Source organism: Gouania willdenowi, chromosome 13 (genome assembly GCF_900634775.1).
Source record: "Gouania willdenowi chromosome 13, fGouWil2.1, whole genome shotgun sequence".
Classification (NCBI taxonomy): Eukaryota; Metazoa; Chordata; class Actinopteri; order Blenniiformes; family Gobiesocidae; genus Gouania; species Gouania willdenowi.
The window spans coordinates 19,698,315-19,717,693 of NC_041056.1; positions in this window are offsets into that span (position 1 = coordinate 19,698,315).

Genomic DNA, 19,379 nt, shown 5'->3' on the forward strand with positions numbered 1-19,379 from the left:
TGTTCTCACTTTGTATACTTTTTTTTTTTTTTTTTAATTGAAAACATGCCTACTTGTTGTGAATAGAAATTCTAAAAAATGTTTTATTAACCAAACCATTAAAAACTGTTTCTCTGAGATTATTTAAAATGTTTAGTTATGCCTCTAATTATCTGTTTAACTTTAACATCTTTGCGGGACATAAAGTTATATTAATGCTTGTTCTGTATAGTACTGAAATATACCACTCTTCATTTCCTAATGTTTTTAACTGCTCATTATATTTACTTTAGTGTTTATTGAATTGACACTTGGATTCTGCAACAAGATGCTTTAAACATGATTTAAAGCAAAACAAATTATACCTGGTGATTGAGATAGAAAATAAATAGTTGATGTTACACTAGATCACTACCAACTGTGGCTTACATGCTTTGTGAAGAATTAGGACGTGCGACTGACTCTATGACATTTTTCAGTAATGGATTTTGGTGAATGCTCTCAAAGTGTCCTGTAAAATGAAGTACCTATCTGTCCCTGGGTTTTTCAAATATATGAGGAAAACAATTGCACTCTGCTATAATCTATTTGATAGATTTGGCTGTCACTTTTCAACATATCCTGCAGTGGAAAATATAGTTTATACAAATAAAAGCTATGTGAATATAGTGACAGTGCACTTCATTGCAATCACCAATTTAACTGATCACTACGTGGATATAATAGCCAATTACCATCACAACCAAACCGAGAAGTAGGAGCCAAATCACAAGGAGGGTGTGCGACACTGCTAAAGTATCAGTTCTATAGCTGTGCTCATCTCTCCCTAATGTAAATCCAATACTTTATGTGTGTGTGTGGGTGGGTTTTAAGTGCTCACCTTTTAGGTTGTTCCCTCCCTCTTACCATTACCCTGTTGTCACATTGGCATCCCATCCTTTTTGATTCCTTGTGTTGCTTAAGTGGAGTCTAAGACAAATCTGCACAGTTCATTTGCTGCCTTGACAGATGCTGACAGACGGCCAAAAGGCAGAGAAGCAGCTCGGTCTCTGATGAGCCTGCGGCAGCTGAGACGGTCAGAAGTGGATTATTCCATTGAACATTGAACAAAGCCACTGAGACAGTGAGTGGAGTGACAAGAAGAGATGCTGTGTGGCCAGTCGGAGTCAATTGGGGATCAGGTATTCCTCCTGGACCTCCTGGAGGATAAAGACCCAGTCATTGCTCTGGCAGTCAAGGTACAGATTCATCTGAGACCCCGTGAACACATCAAAGATAAATTATTCTCAATGGGCTCCATCTGGTCAATGGGAAATGCCCACATGTCAACATCCTCCTGGGGATCTAGAGGACCTATGCAATTCAGTGCACACAAGGATACATTTTTGGCAGCTTGCAATCTTTGAGCTGAGTTCCTGGTTCTCTTCTTCACCTTTATTTTTGTTCCATGGGGGCTGGAACACAAAATGTAGGGAAAGAGGAGAACCAAAAACTCCACCTGTGTGTGTTTATTTCTAGGAAGCTGTTCCCTGCCAAGCCCAATTATGAAATCAACAAACGGGAGCTGCTGGCCATCAAGTTCACACTGGACCCCTAGAAGCAGAGATCGGAAGGTGCTAAACATTGTTGTGTGTCATGGTGTCATCGGTAGGCTATTTCATTTAAATAGTTGGAGGAACAGAATAGAAGAATAGAGCGGAAGCCACGTTTCCAGGTGCAGGCCAAAGGGCATTTATTTATTGTCTCAAAAAGTAGAAAAGTATTTACAAGAAAATAGGCAAAGTTGAAAAAACAGGGTTAAAACATGTGTCGAGCTCCAAACATAGCTCAGTTCATGCAGCTCACTCTCTACCGATGCAGCTAAGCAGCTTTTATAGGCTGACACATGATTAAGCCCAGTTTATGCTGAAGCACAGAGAAGTTCTTCAAAATAACTATTTCATTCTTTAAAGCTCTGCATTACAAATCTAACAATGTAAACACATTTTATAACATCTACAAAATATTTTCGTTTTTTTAAGTTAACAGTGTCTTTACTAAAATTAAACATCTAATTTGGCACAACATTTAAATCAAACACCCCTCCTGCTCCTCACACAATGGTACCTTCTGGAACCTTCTTAAGGTGCTCTGGCTCCCCGGGGAATTTCTTCACCGGAACACCTGGGAAAAAACATGATGCAGCCGTGGCCACTCTTGATTCAGGATTAATTAGGAACCTGCACCCTGGTCTCCCTGGTCCATCCAGTGTTGTCCCCAAGGAGGAGTAGTGTCAGCAATGCTGCCATTTAGTTTGCTTTCCAACTGAACCTGTTCATCTCATCCTAATGTAGCTCCACTCCGTAGTGTGTGGGTTGTGTGCTGACGTATCACGGTGTCCCCTCTCTCTCATCACCTTTAGCCCATTGCCAAACCAACCGAACAGGCTGAGCGTGGCTGCAGAGGGTGGCAAAGACAGCGCAGAAATATCACCGGCGGCCCTCTGCCCTCCCTGCTCAACATCTACAGCTGCAGCTGCCTCAGGAGAGCCAAAAACATTGTGAAAGACACAAATCACCCCATTTTCCACCTCTTTGATCTGTTGCCCTCTGGCAGGTGTTGCAGGTCAACACAAGCCAAGACAAACAGACTGAGGGACAGTTTTTTTTTTCCAAGAGCTGTCACAATACTGAATTTAAACCGGCACTAATTGCTCTATCTCGCATTACTGACCACTGCTATTTCCTATGCAATACCAATTATCTCATATCAATGCAATGTCCAACTATTCATTCAATTTCATTCCATCAAATTTTTATATTGTTATTTATTGTGTGCTTTTATATACAGTGCGTTTTTTTATATTGTTTTGGGCACGATAAGTACTTGATAGTTTGATGTTGAAATAAAGACATCAATCAATCAATTTTCAAATTTCATTGTACTTGTATAATGACAATAAAGCTTTTCCATTCTTATATTTCTAGGACACTAATAATTTGTTTCTCATTATATGTGATTGACATAGTACAGTGTTGGACACATTTTCACTTTCTGATCATTCTTAATACACAGTACCTCTAAACAGTTCATGCTCGTGGTAGCGTAACACTATTTTTTAACAACTGAATGCCCCAACTTAGGCTTTTTCAATTCCACGGTCATCATAAGTATTAACTATAATCATTCCATTATAACTAGTGTCCTATAAGAGGACTGAAGCCTTGGCTTTGTCCTGCACCTTCTGGTGTTGGCTAGTAAACGTGCCGATACGTTTTCTTCATTAGTCATTAGTTCTTCATTCAATAAAACATATTTAGGAACGACTGAGATTAGATACGTACATCAAGAATGTGCAGCTGATTCATATTCATTATGTTCTCAGGTTAACCCAAACAGTGGTAATTTGTGGAAGTGTTTTAGAAAAATGAAAAAAGTGAACCCACCTAACAAAACAACATTTATGTAGAAAAAAAAAACAATCTAAGAAAGCCGTTACTGTATAACCTAGCATTGTCTGTGGGAAGATGTTCTGGTTTCCTTTCCTTTTCACTGCCAAACTGCTGCGACTTTGTTTACATGTGTGTCAATAGATTTGTGTTTTTTGAAATCTGAAGAGAAAACATTGAGTACAAGTGAAAGAAAAAACACAGAGAAGGACAAAGAGGTGGGCTGGCAATAGCTAAACAAATAAAACGACAGTGACTTAAGCAACATAATGTAACTGCGAGAAAAGGTTAGTGATGGATGGATAAGGACAGTGGGTGGGTGGGTGGAATGAAGGAAAGATGAGAGAAATGAGAAATGTAAGAATGATAGAAAGATAGTGGGTGTATAGAAAGAAGGAAGAGGGAGGGGGGGACAACAGTGGGAAGGATGGAGGAGGAATAGTACACAATGTGTTGTTTTATTCTCATCCAGAGGCCAGAGAGAGGAGGCAGATACCTGCTGACTGATTATTCTGCCAGGTTATCTAACACTAAAGGCAGGAAATGTGAGTGTGTTTGTTTGTGTGTTTGCACGGTGTTAGATAAGAGCTGTCGTTGGTATAACGCAAACATTTACTCGTGTTACTCCCACCACTTTGTTTTATTTGGTTTTCTCTTTACCTCAGAGCTCCAGGCTTCTTGGTTGTTCCACCACCACCAGCTTCTTGTCCCTCTATACTAAGCCCCTCCCCTTTCTCCTGGATTCTTTTGATCTAAATACTCCATTCTGCACCAGCATAAAAGCTTTGTCCTACTGCTGAACATTCTAGAGAAGAAGTTATACTTAAAAGACGTTTGAACAGTGAATCGCCAGTGTGTTACATAATCATCACTCTGAGAATGCAGCCCAGCTCTTATTGAAGCGTAGACACTGCTCAGGAAGGAATGAAGGAAGTAGCTAGGGAGAACAAAGCTTCCTACTATGGTACGTGTAGATGCTCCCTTGAGGTGATCACTCTGAAAGGCATTCACAACATCTAGATTCAGCGAAAATGAGATGCATGCACATTTCAACTTAAAAAAGGCAGTAATTGCAATTAAGGGGTATCTTCAATGACGTTTTCATGCTGTCTCGCAAGGCCGTAGTTTGCATTTCTTCAACGTCAAATGAGAAAAATGAGCACGCTTTCAAGGTACTTTATTTTTCTCCACCCAGCACAGTAAGGAAGATAATACTTCATTTGGAGCGTGCAGTTGCGTGAGCAAAGGCTGAAAAAAAATGCAGTTTACCTGTCATGAGAAAATTAATGTTTGATGAGGATGAGGATTTTCGTCTCTTGACACATCAATGAAATGTTAATGTGGCACAGGGAGGGGACCAAAACTACATGTGTGCGGGTTTCTATTGTTTGTGTGTTGATGTGCACAGGTTTTCAACTCAGCCAGTGTTTCTGAATTCAGACATTTTATCCGTTTTATTCATTATTTAAGGCGATCAGATAAAATATCAAACCCAAGGCAAGAAAGAAATGTTTGTCATGTGTCATCATACTTTAAAGATACAATCCTTCACTTATCCCCCATACCTGCTGCTGTAGCTATTGTAGACTCACATCTAGGTGATGTACAAACATAGCAGAACAACACAAGTAGACAAAAACATTCATCACCAAGGACAGTTTAAAATCTCCACTTTCCCAAATATGTTTTTGATTGTGGGAAGTTAAAAGTACCTGTAGAAAACAGGGAGGGCCAGCCTGGGTTTTTAATACAAGGTATTTTTACCGTTAGTACTAACCACTCTCTAAAGTGCTGCAGAAGATCCAATCTTTTCAGGGAAACGTGGAGTTCATGTTTGCAGGAAAAGTTTCTGCTTTGTCCTTTTAGTGAGCTGCTAGCTCATGTGGGATAAGGTTGGCAATCTGCTGCCTTCTACTTTTCATAAAGGGCAGGTAAAACTTTTCAAAGTGCCAAAAACCATGTGCACAATTCTTTTTGCAATCTGCATTGACTTGACTGCATTTGTAAAGGAATGATTCATCATTGTTAACAGACAAATACAACAGACATCTATCAGACACATTCTTCTGACTTTTAATTCCAATAATAGGCGATGAAAAACGCCTGAAGTGATGAAGTTAGCCTTTACTTTGTTACCTCAAAGTTACAGTAGGTCACCTATTGAGCTGTTTATATGGTATCTCAAACATCCAGTGCCATCAAGTTTGTTTTTTTTTTTTTTTTTTATATAGAAGAAAAAAAATAAAAATAAATATACTTTTACATCACTAATAATATTTATTCAGCTTGTTTTCTCACTAAAGAAAAATACTGGCTACATATTGCAAAACACACCTGCTTAAACCTAAATTGTACATAATTTTAAAATTGGTTTTTAAGTATTAGTGTCTATACTTAAACTTCTTCATCAGTTTTTACATTTTAACACAAATGTTTCTTAAACATATCTAATACTATATAGCTCAGTACTGTAACTTAGTTTCCCTAAACCTTGTTTGTTTAAAACAAAAAAAAAACTATCTCAGGTTAATTTTTTAATGCTTTTTTATGTAGAGTGTATTTTTCATTTAAATGTAGAAACTCTAACACACCTTACACCTCCAATACCAATTGGTAGCAGCAAAATAAAAAAAAAATCTGTAAAAACAACAACATTATACATTGGCAAGTTTTCGTAAATGGAAAACATCTTTCTTTTTGTCCTGAAGGTGCACTTAATCTTAATGTATGAGAAAACACAAATATGTTGAATTAAAGTATGTGTGTTTGCTTGTTGCAGGGGGAACAGAAAGCTGCATTGTGACCAGCTTGAATGTGTTTTGTGATATCTGAAACAAAATGATGAACCAAAGCCGTTCATCATTTTCATTTTTGCAAACAGTGACTGAGGGGAAGCATTATTACAAACTTAAATTACAGTCTAGCTTTCTGTGTTTCTTTTCACTGAAGTTGTAAACAGCTTTCAAAAAAAAACCCCATCATCATTCACTATTTTAAACGAGCATTGCTTTTTGCTTTATTCTTCACACTGATGGATGTTGTTACACTATTTCTTTTATTTAATAACTTTGATGATCAAACAGACAAAAGGAGCAGACAAAGAGACAGTTTGGATGTGATCAAAAAGTAGTAAAACATGTTGAAGAATGGCAAAACAAGCTGTTGAAACATTAATAACCTGCTTCTTGTTCTCCACCTATGTTTGGCTACGCTCTCCGTTGTTTCGTTTCAAAGGACTAACATTATGTCAGCAATGCCATTTCAGAGTTTGATTCATTTGGATAATCCATTACAGTGATACAAACATACACACTATTAGACAGTGGGGGGAAACTAAAACACCTCTCATTAAAAGAAAGTCATGCTCCAAGGAGTCAAACCCAGAGACCCCCTGTTTCCCTCTATCCCATTGATTGTCTCTTTGCAAAATGTTTACAGAGTAAATGAATTACAACTTCATCGTGTAGTTGTCAAATGCCTCCAAATTTGAAAAGAACAAACAAAACTGCAATTTACCTTCTTGTGAACATTTTTCCAAAGGTATGACTTAGAGCAGGGGTTCTCAACCTTGGGGTCAGAGCCCTGTTTGGGGTTACAAGACACTTGGAGGGGGTCGCCAGATGCCTAGAATATTTTTTCAACAATTTCAGCCCATATTTGCCTTTTTTTACCCTTTTTCTGCAACTACATCAAACGTGCCATATTATAACCTATTTTCATCACTTTTTCTTGCCATATTTTTGCTCCTTTTAAAGCATTTTCGCTACATTACTCCCATTTCTGCCACTTCTCCATCAAATTTTAATGCCTTTTCTGCACATTTTTGGCACTTTTAAACCCTTCCCACTACTTTTCCCTGCTAATGTTGTATATGTTGACACATTATTTTTTTAAAGGATTTTTTGGGCTCTAGTGGCCTTTATATGACAGTTGCTAGACAGGAAAGGGATCAGAGAGAGCAGGGAAGGACACACAGCAAAGGGTCCCAGGCCGGGAATCGAACCTGGACCGGCTGCAGGTGAGGAACTACAGCCTCCGTACATGGGGCGGGCACTCAACCCACTGAGCTACACACCACCCATGTTGACACATTAATCTCTTTTCACCATATTTCAGACTTTTTCTTTTTGCCAATTTAACCAAATTGACAATTTGTCATGCCCATTACTTTCTGAAATATCAACCACTACAATTTCAGTAGGTTTATGTGACAGCTACACTCAAAGCTAAGCATAAACTTACGATCCTGTATATACCTTGTATGCTATATTTGTGTTACTTCATTGTTCATTTATTGCCACTGGACCGTTTGTTTAATTAATACATTTTATTTTTAATGGTATCTTCCCATATACTATCCCAGGGTGAAATTCGTTATTTGTTTAAGTTTTTTCTTTAAATGTAATAAAAAAGTTTATACATTTCCGATCGATAGTATGCACTGACACCAGAGCAGTTGACTAAAATATTTGTAAGTTAAAGCAGTGCACTAGAAAAACATCTTACGTCCGTTTGATCAGCTTACAAGGTGTACAGGATGAAAGTGAACAATTTTGGCATGTGTTGTAACACAAGCTTCACTTGGAGAAAATGGGACATTGCATCAGTGGAACAGAGTAAAGCAAGGAAAATGAAAGGAAAGAGCTGGGAAGAGACAAAAATACATGACTGGCTGGATAGCAAAAAAAAAAATTAAATATTGACACACTGGAACGGTGTAAATTCCATCAACCTAAAACACATAGAAAGTGAGCTTAATCTAATTTATATGTACACAGTGCATGATGTGTCCAGGTCCATTTTACTGGGTAGCCTCCATGATTATCTAATTGATTTTATAAAGAGTATGAGCTGACAGATTTTCTTTCTTTTTCTTCTTTTTTTTAAGTCTCTGAAGTATGAAACAGCACAGCAGATGTCGGTATACACAGACAGTACCACCCCAGGACTTCAAACGCTGGACTCAACGTGTAAACATCAATCCCTGCAGCATCCTTCTGGCTCTTCAGCACAATACAGTAAAGACATCAGACTTAAAGAGTCAAGCCAAGGACACAAATAAAAACAGTGGGTGAATAGAAAACCTCCTGCACATCTAATAGTCTTACAGATGTAGTTGTTTTCCCCAAAAGATGAATACACTGAGAAAACCGAGTCTGGGAACAACTTCATAAACTTTAAAAAAAATAAATAAAAACAGAATTTTAGAATACTGACCCAATTTCTTTCCTCTTTTTTTCACTCCCTCACTTGTGTCTGTTCTCAAAATGTTTAAAAGAATAATAACTTTTTAAATGGCTTTAGGAATAATGCAGTATGATGTATGATTGGGAAAAACATGAGTTTATAATTCACCAAAACATAGGTGACAATTTAATGTTTCCTTTTCAGTGACAAACATTTGTCACTCGCTACCAAATGAAGTCATCCAATGGTGCCAGTTTTAAGTAAAGGTTTTTATGTTTTAAAATAAACTTGTGATTTTTTTGTATTTTCCTAAAACACGATTAGATGTAGTCAGCAGGAAAAATGACCAGTAATAGTTGGATAAATACTTAGTTAATACCATTGGGTGATTCCTTAGAAACTGTGGCCCTAATAAATGAATGGAAAGTTTCCACGGTTATTTTCAAACATTATAGTTCATCCTGCACACCTTTGGTACAAAAGCACATGTTGCTGCATCCATGACCTAAGAACAGGACCGCAAATAATGAAACAAGAGCAGGAATAAAAACTATTCAACATTTGCTGCAAATGCCAAAAACTATGTTGTAGTAAACAGGTTATCAGGTTCTAGAAAAGATTGACATCAGGGTTGGTGTCAATTATAATTGTAAAAGCATTGATAATTAATTACAATTATGGCATAATTATGATTGCAACTTTAATTTACTTTGTAATTGTAATTGCCATGAAAATTCTATAAACCTTATCATCATATAAACCTTATCATTCATGTGCACCTTGTTATTCAGTTTACCTTACAACCTCCTTTTCGCTGACTGTGTGTATTATTATTATTTGTTGCTTTTTTTTATATATATACCCAGTATATTCCTATAATTTTTATTATTATTTATCCTTTTTTTTAATATGCCACTCTTTGCCTTAATAAAATATAGAGTTTTTTTCAGATTCTGATTCTGATAAAAACTCTCAATTATAATTGAAAGCAAAACTACATATAACTATGTTACAGTTCTAAGTACAGTTCTACACATATATAGTTATCAATTATCAAAATTTGTTTTATGTCAGGCTTTCCCACATTTTACCATTTAAAAAAAAAAAATGAAATTGAGGGGTATACTGACACAAATATTAAAACCTATATTTTCATTGATTAAGACACCTAACAAGGTAACATATTAATAGGAAAGAAATTAGATGATAGATATTTGTCTATAGAGTATTTTACAGCTAATTTAAAATATGTTATCATAAAAGATGCTAACAGAAAGCTAAAGAGGGATAACTCTAATTAGGTGAGTTATTTCAGGCTCATTAATTATGAATAATTGTAATTTAAATTCAGTAATTGAGAACGCAATTGTAATTGATTTTCTGAGAATAAAAAATAATTGTAATTTAATTATACTGTGAAAAAATGCTAGTCACTGTAATCGTAATTGAATTGTAATTGAACATGGTTAATTGAAAATGTAATTCTAACTGAAAAATGTAATTAACCCCAACCCTGGTAGACCTTGCATTAAAAGTCTATGATTTGGCTGTTGTTGTGAACCTGTGTGTCTGTCTCTGTAGTTGTCAATGTCTCTGTGTTAGCACATAGTCTAGACAGTTACTAGCATAGTTTAGATGCTAAGCACATGTGCAAATATGGAAGGATCTATTTACTATTTACTGTACCATTGAAGGGAAAGTAACTGTGTGACTTCTTAATGATTGGCTTTCTATGCACATGTGACGGTCTCCACGTTATATGCAATGCTACAATTACCCTGCAGCATGTTTTCAGTGTTTGAAAAAAAGTGTCTGCAAAGGCCTGTTTTTCTATCAGTTCTGAGCCCAGAATAACATGGATATGAGCTGCATTTAACAGAGGTGTGCAGAGAGTCTGAAGTCATTCAAACTGTCAGCCCAGTTCACTGTTAAAAAAAAACCCAAACAAAAATTTGGAAACACACCATCCTCTGCTCCACGAGTGCCAGTATTGTTACACTAATAGTGACCGCACACTGAGCTTGAAGAGGCGGGTTTGGGCTGTGGGTGGGCTTGGCAAGCACTGATTATTATACGGATGTGAAAAACAACAATGGAGTTGACGTGTGGCATTTTCCAATGTACAGTAGGGCAGTCCTTTGGGCAAAGAACAAACATGTAAAGCAGAAGATGTAAAGTTCCAAGTAGTGACAGTGAAAGTTTTCCAATAAATTATGGTTGGTGGGTGGGAAATATTTTGATTGAAAAAATAAAAAGAGAGAGGGAGCTTTGATTAATTTCAAGCAATTCTACGCAAATTTAACCCTTAAGGCACCTTTGGGGACCAAATGTTTACCTTCTGCTTATTCAGTTTTTACAATTGTCAATATTCACAATTCATTTGAAAGCCTCTCTCTTGGAATTTGTAATCTCAAAAATAAAACACAAACACCCATCCAACTGGTTATAGTTTACCATCCTCCTGGTCCATATTCACAGTATCTCTGACTTCCTCATTGATCTGGTGCTAGGCACTGATAAAGTTATCATAGTAGGATACCTTAACATCCATGTCAATGATGAAAACAACAGTCTAAATAAATTATTTACCTCACCATTAGACTAAATCGGCTTTACACAAACTACAAACAAACAATTTAGGATACCAAATTAGGATAATGTCCTAATTGTGCCATGGACTTTGTTCTAACATATGTTTTAGACCTGAAAATATATTCTCAAAACCCTATTCTTTCAGATGATTTTTTGTTATCTTTGAATTCAGAATATCAGCCTGCTTAAACTGAGAGAAAAGTACACTATAGTAGATCACTGTCTGAGCTAAATCTTTAAATCCAGCTGCAGCTTTTTCAATCACTGCTTACCTCTGATCCAAATGATATCTCCACAGACAGTAGCTTGTCTAATAACAGAGAAAATAGGTGATCTTGTCAGTAGTGCAATGTTGTCACTGCACACCGCTCTGGATGCTGTTGTTCCACTTAAAAAGAGGATGTTATGTTATAAAAAGGTCGCTCCCTGGTATAATTCTGAAATGCATCCTTTACAACAGGCATTGCAAAAACTGGAAATTAAGTGGCTCTCATCAAACACGGTAGAAGTTCATATTGCCTGGTGAAAGAGTTTGTTTGCTTATAAAATATAAAATAGCTCTTCACAAAACCAGAACTTCCAATTACTCAACTTTAATAGAGGAAAACAAGAATGATCATTGGTTTCTATTCAACACTGCAGCCAGGATCACCAAAAGCCACAGCTCTGTTGAACACAAAATGCACCTTATTTTTGAAGAAAAAAATGCACAATTTGTATTGTTCTCATTGGAAAAAAAAAACGTTTTTATGACAAAAAGGAAAAAAAAAAAAAAAAAAAAAAAGTAAAGATGTAAAGAAAAAGTAAGAAAAATATTAATATGACATTTTGAAGACACTATTATGTCGGGTACCGTTTTGGTCCATGAGCTCCAAGAGTGTACATTTTTTTTTAATAAATGTTCATAGTTTTAAAAGTAATAATGTATCAAATGTATCAATGATCCTATCAATTTTTGACATACTGTACCAAATACTCAACTTTACACCTTATTTTTGAAAAAAATACAAAGAAAATACATATTTTGTGTTTTTCTTATGCTTATGTTTTATTGGTATTTCTAATATTGACACATTTATTCTAATTAAGGCTTGAGTTAGATATTTCACTCTTCTGTGGGAAACAAACAAACACTCTTTTGGTTTTAATTCTCTACAACAACAGATGGAGGATGGCAGTGACAATAAAAGGAAAATGTGATTGCACTTATTTTGGCTTTGATATTAAGATATTTTGATTAGTATTATTGTGGGCCCGTAGGAAAGTTACATTATATTCTTCTTTTTTTTCCTTCTTTTTGGAAGACAAACTGAGATGTACAAGAAACAACTTCATTCATGTAGAGCAGTTTAATAAAAAAGAAAAAGAAGGTAAAAGTTTATTACATTTTTGAAAATATTACATTCCAAAAGAACTGAGTCAGATACATTACAGAGAGCTGAAGTCAGTCAAATCACGGGGCTGTGCAGCTGCAGTGGAAATGAAATCATCTCAAACCTCTCAAGCAGTCATTAGTGTCCATCGGGGGCCCTTGAAATGAATTAAGAATATCAATTCAAAAGACAGTGAGTATATGAAAGGACCAAAAAAATACCACATAGTCAGGAAAAAGGACTACTTTACTCTATGATGCAGTGGTTCTCAATTAATCCTGTTCAAGGATCCACCATTACATAAAGTAAAATGAAAAAATTAAATAAGTGCAATATCTAATGTAATATAATGGTTTCTGTCATTCTAATCATTTTCAAACAACAATATTGCTGATAATGTTCAAACAAGATTTCCATTTGTAGAAGAGTCAAAAAAACTGTGTGTCAGTTAATATGATAATATTGTTAACCGTATAAATAAATCAAAAAAAAAAAAATTAAGTACCATAAATGTTAAGTGCATTATTCATCTTACTGGAAGGTGGAAGACAAATATTCTGAATTAATAATGTTTGGTACATTTGTGATGAGCTGATGAGAATAAGAGGCAATCAAACAAGAGGTATGGTGGTAATGAGACTCCACAGTCACCCTGTTGACTTTCTAATTCATAAAGAAGCAATTTAACAGCGCACAGTTTGTTCATTAGGAAATGGACACCCATCAGCCAACACTGACATTAAAGCCTCCCACAGTCAGCGCTATATATATACAGTATATATGCAATTATACCAACAGAGATGTTAAACGGTTTGACAGTATGCAGCCAACCAAAGTAATTATAAGTAATGGCCTTTAAATAAATCTTTTGAAGCTTTAGTCATGATGGCCAGACTAAAGCCTGATTGATAAGGAACAATGGACATTGTATTGTTAAAGGTGCAGTCTGCAACTCTTATAAAAAGTGACTTTTTGTCATATTTGCTAAAGCTGTCACTATGTAAGGACAGCTTTACATGAAACTAGTAGTTTGTGTGAAAAAAACAGACTCATTGAGTCCCCCCTGCTGCTCCTGCTGCCTTTGGCAAATTGCCAGAATGCACTGCGACCGAGCAAAAAGAACCAGTCAGAGCCAGGATTGTGTTTGATGGGCTGTCTGACAGCTGTTGCTCACAGTCCCTGCCCCTTTCCCAGAGCTAGAGTGCCATCATTTTTACAGTGTATGGTCTGGAGTAGAAGATGGTGACTATTGGTGACTTTTCTACTTGAAAGGTAATTAACAGCTGCTTGATTTACATTGTTTGATTTGTAATTGTTACACTAAAACTCTGTAGTGCATGTGTTCATGTGCGCGCAGCAGCCTCCATGTGAGCTGCTGTAAGTGACACTGTGTTGTTGCTGCTGCTGCTGAGGTGTGTGCACCGTGAGAAAGAGAAGCACTGCAGTAATATAATTTTAACAGAGCATGTTATATTACTGTAACGTTGCTGTCGGACTAACTGTTAGCTCCTCTGAGGGAGGGACTTTGGAAAGAAAACTGCTTCTCAAAGTTAAAAACTTCTCAGTGCAGCACTGAGTGAGAAGCAGAGAGAGAGGGAAAGAAACACACACACAAACGCACGCCAAACCTCCAGCCAGCTGCTTGTTAAATACAACTGCGACAACACGTGGACCCACAGAACAACCGCTAAGTTCAACAGTTAAAAGATGCTTTGAAAGTTTAAAACTTGCTGTTGGGATTGAAGAGCTTGCTTCACACTCTGCTAGTGGGGGGAGAGGCTCTGCAACACGGAGCCATGAAGCAGCTGCTCTGTTTATAAAGTGGATCAGCAAACGCAGCAGGGCTCATCGGCCGATGCGGATACACATAAAACGATGAATTGGTCGATCACTAATCAAAACGTCTGAAATTCCTCCTGCATAAAAGCATAAAAACCTTTTATTGATATTTCAGTGTTTTTTCAAAAATCAGGTGTTCCCATTGCCAGTTTTTAGTGCGCTATTTAGATTTCTTCACATCATGAACAAAAATCAAAAGTGACTGTCAAAGAAAACATCCATTTGAAATAGCTTTCACGGTCCTCTCGACGTAAAAATTACTTTAACCAAATATTGAAGATCCCAACATTGACTCCCCTGCCAGGAAAAATATTGCATGTCAATTCCAATTTATTTTCAATGAATGTGTCTCATTGTGATTGTATAAATGTGAAAAAATATGTTTGTGCCGCAACATGGTCGTTGAAAATTTGTATTGTAGGCCTGTAGCAGAATCATTTTACTGTTCAGTTTCTCTTTCACTACCTGAACTACTCTTGTTCTTTAACTGGCTAGTGTGTGAAATCACTGACTTTTAGCTAACAGCACTCTGCTTGTAGCTCCCTCTGAGCTCCAGATTGCACCAGCAGCTTTCATCTCCGTTAGAGTGAAGGCATTGACAAATGAGGCTGAAATCTGACATAGCCAACAAATGTGTCAAAGTTTTCTCGATTAGCAGCTTTAGTTGCATATGAGCTGTCAAGTTAGTTTTCTACTTTGGCCCAAAGGCAAAAACTTTGATAATTATTTTCATGATGATTTTTTTTTAACGCTTTGCCTGGTCTTAAAAATAAAAAAAATATGTTCTATCAGCAATATGGTCCTAAATCTGTTCCACAAGCAAGATGTCACAAAGAGATCATTGTAACTAATTTGATGATGATATCAGACTTGAGGCAATTGTAGCACATTCCTAGAATAATTTGGTCTTAAAGGGGACAAAACATGCTAAATCCACTTTTTTAGCCCTTAAATGCATTTTGTTGTATATTTAGAGTGTTTAGGAGTACAGAAGTTCAAATTAGTCTCTTCAGGTGCTCCATTGATATCTTTATATTCTGTTTTGGTCATATTTTTCAATCTGTTTCGATTTTTCGATTCTCTATTACGTTTTTTGAACAATAAAGTCACTGCATTTGCAGCGGAACTGCCCAATTAGGACATCGACTCCAGGCTAAAAACTTCGAGCAATCCGCCATTTTTATTTCTCGCTTTTATTTTGTAGTCCAAGCTCAAGGATGCCGAAGTTACGAGAGGATAAGTCAAAATGTTCGGTTGTTGGATGTAGTAACCCACACGCTTCATTACACCGTCTCCCAGCATCAGAACCTTTTCAAAGTGCCTGGTTGAGTTTTATTTTTCACGGAAATGTACCCACATCTGTGGGTAAGGTCATTTTTGTGCGTGCGAAGCACTTCAAGGATGACTGCTTTAGCAACCTCCACCAGTATAAAGAAGGATTTGCTTAAATACTTTGTCTGATTGAGGGGTCAATTCCTTCTATCTTTGGAGACGATGAACAGAGCACTTCGGTAAGCTGTAAAGAACACTAAAAAGTGTGACGATAGCATTAGCATTAGCATGTTAGCATTAACAGTTGCACCGTCTTCATATGTTAGCGCTGTGTGCTCGTTTTAGATCCTTGATGATATGGCCTACGTGATTTAATTTAAGTCTAAAGTTTTCATTAGTCAATTCATTTTGCCGTTTTTGTCTCCGGAAAGACTGTATTAAAATGCATTTTGTGACGTTAGCTTGGCACTAGCGTTAGCTCGGTGCTTGTGTTAGCTCACTTGTTTGGGTTCTGCAGGTTCATCATCTTCATTTTCATCTCGCTCCGCCAAGTCAGACTCTGGCTCGAAGATGTAAGGCTGGATGGACAAGTCTTCTGTTGTTGACATTTTGTAAATAATGTGTGAATAAACATTTTCTGCGCCGCTACATAGCCATATCTCTTCTATCAAACTACAAAAATGGCCGAGCAGGGTGGAGTTGAACCGAGTGTCATCTCTGCAACCTGGAGAGGGGGCGGGGTATGAAGTGTCTCATTTGCATTTAAAGAGACCGCACCAAAACGAGTTGCTCTCAGAAGCACATCAGAAAAGGGGCCTGTGGAGCTATAATAATGAGGAATTCAGACCCAGGCATTGCAGTTCCGCTTTATATAGACCACAACTGTATGATTTATATGTAAAAAGAAAGAATTTAAAAGCATGATATGTCTCCTTTAACTCTTCGCTTGAGAACATTAAGCTTACCTACAAGTTAGTGATTTAGAAAATTGCAATGACTGTTTTCTGAACGTTAGAAACAGGTGAAAATCCCTTTTTTTTTTATAAAGATTTGAAGGGATTGAGGCATATGCAGAGTTTTTCTTTCGAAAAAATGAAACTCTTAATATGAGTGTCATAATATAAAAATATATTTAGTGCCAAAAAACAGAGACTAGGAAATTACAAAAATGACGATATAAAATAAAAGGTTCACAAAATAAAATCTAGTAAAAATGGTTTTTGCAGCCGATACATTTGACCCTCCTGCTTCCCATAGCAGCTCAGTGCTTTGTTTACAACATGGCGGACACCGCGGGTGCTCTGTAGACTCAAAAGTCTGTTGTTTGTTGTGATGCACTGAGAAAACAAGCCGACTGGAACAGAAAACAAACAAACTCTGCGCTCTGTGCGCATTTATCTGAATATTAAGCGGTGGATTGAGCGGTTGTTGTGCTAATCTACTCGCCCGCCTCCCCGCGACAAAATCGGTGTCCCCTGGCCGTGGGAGCATGTAGGGTAGACAGTCAGCAAAGGTAGAGTTACATTGCTAGATATTTTTAATGCCATAATCTACGTTGTTGGGCTATTAAATGCTTTGAATCATTTTATTCTATCGGAGCTCTTGTCCAACTTAGTGATTTACAACTGCCAGCAAGTCTATCCCTCCATGGTAACGTGTATCTCCCATATTAAAGCACATATATTGAGTGTGTTATCATATATCTAAATTTAAAATCGGGGCTTTCGCCTTTAATTGGCCATGTAATGTTACTGCATTAATGGAATTCGTCCTTTGCATTTAACCCATCCCTGATCTTTAAATCTTAAATCTTAAATCTTTAAATCTTTACACTTTGGTCTGAGGCTTGGTCCGTAACTCTTCTTCAAGCTATTCCATGAAAACTTAAATTCTTTAATTATGAATAAAAAACTTAATGCAATCGCTGTGCTTTCAGAATGCACTTAAAAACTTTCCCACGACGAAAGGACGGATTACTGCATATCACAAAGAGAGGTAAATCTCCCACTGGCCTAGAATATTAGGTTTCGAACAGGATAAGCCAATAATCTCTTAAGTATGAAGTTACCTTGTCAGCCTGAACGATAAGAAAGTGAGAACTCAGCTGAGACACCAGGGGAAATTACAGGACTATGTCTGCATGACCTGGCATTAAGACACCCATGTGTCCAAGCTGATGAGCAGCTATGGATCTAAAAGGCATGAGCCAGACATGATGCCAGTGCTCTGTTTGCTCGTGATTTTATTTGACAGACATTTAGCCATCTGTGAGCTATGAGCTGCACAATAACCTTTACCTAATACAAACGTTAAAGGTGCGGTATAATGCTTTTTTTCACCCATCTCCAAATGTTCTAAAAACCCCAACAACATAGTATTTGAGGTTTAGTTTCCAAAACTTGCCTGTTTTCTGGAGTTTTTAGGCCTTCTGAAAAGTCAGTTTCAGAGTGCTCCTAAAAACAGGCTGCTTTTTGGGCCTTGGCGCATATACACTAGTGGGCCTAAAAGTAGAGTAGGCTGCTTCAGCGTGTGTGTTTATCACAGCAACAGTAGCAGGAGAGTAAATCATTAACAGTCTTCCTTCTCATCCTCACCTTTTCTGACCACAGCAATAGTCCATTGAAGACCATAGTCAATTGTTTTGTCCAAGTATTTGGTCACAATGCGACGCAGTGCCTTTATGGGATGTCAGACCATCCCATAAAGGCCATACAAGGTTGTGTATCGGCTACTAAAAGTGAAACTGATTGTTAGCGCTCCGGTTTATCGTTATGCTGTATTATCTATATACCAAAAGATATTAATTGTAATATCAACCTGGCTTCTCTATGTTTGTTTTACCTCTGAGATAGTTTGAGAGGGAGGAGCTCACATTCGTATGAAGGGTAGGAGGAGCCAGGATTGTCAGGAAGAGGAGTTTTCCCATTATGACGTATTAGTGGGGAAAAATCCAACTTGTCCGTTTGGAGCTGACTTTTTACAAAATGTGAAATAGCAAGGGAGGGAGGAAATCGAACTTTTTCAACTTTGGCCCTCAAAATGTAGCTATAAAAATGTATATTACTTTAGCAAAACCAGTATAAACTTTTTCTTTTTTACAATACTGTCCCTTTAATGTTATGTTGCCAGTTCTAAGTTTTGCGAGTCATGTTGCACACTAATAAACTTATTTGGCCTGCATTTTATGGGGCTATGCCAGCTTAGCTCAACTATTTGCATAATAGCACAAAGAACTGTTAAATTAACTTTTTCCTTCCACCAGCTTAGAAAGTCAGTTCATCATCTCTGAGCTGTCATGATTTCTGACAGATATCTATTACCACCGACACCTTCTCTCACTCAGTCTTCTCTGAGAAACCACTTTTTTTGTTTCATTATTCTCACAACACACACTTAAAGACATCTGATACTTTGACATTCCTGAGAGCAAGAGCTGAAAGAATCTCAACATAATCACTGGCAAACAGCTTATCTTAGTTTCTATACTCCAACAATGTAAAACTGAGACAAATGTGGCCCAGATGTGAAAGGGCTCAAAGTGGAATAAGCTACCATGTCCATTACAAAACGGTTGGTGTCTATTTCTTGCTGCTTTCACTGCACCTTCAACATCAAGATGTCGAACACAGGCCCGTTTATTTTTCAGGTAATAATTTTCAGCTACAGACATTTTCACAACAATTCTAGCCTCACTTTCCAGACATAGAAA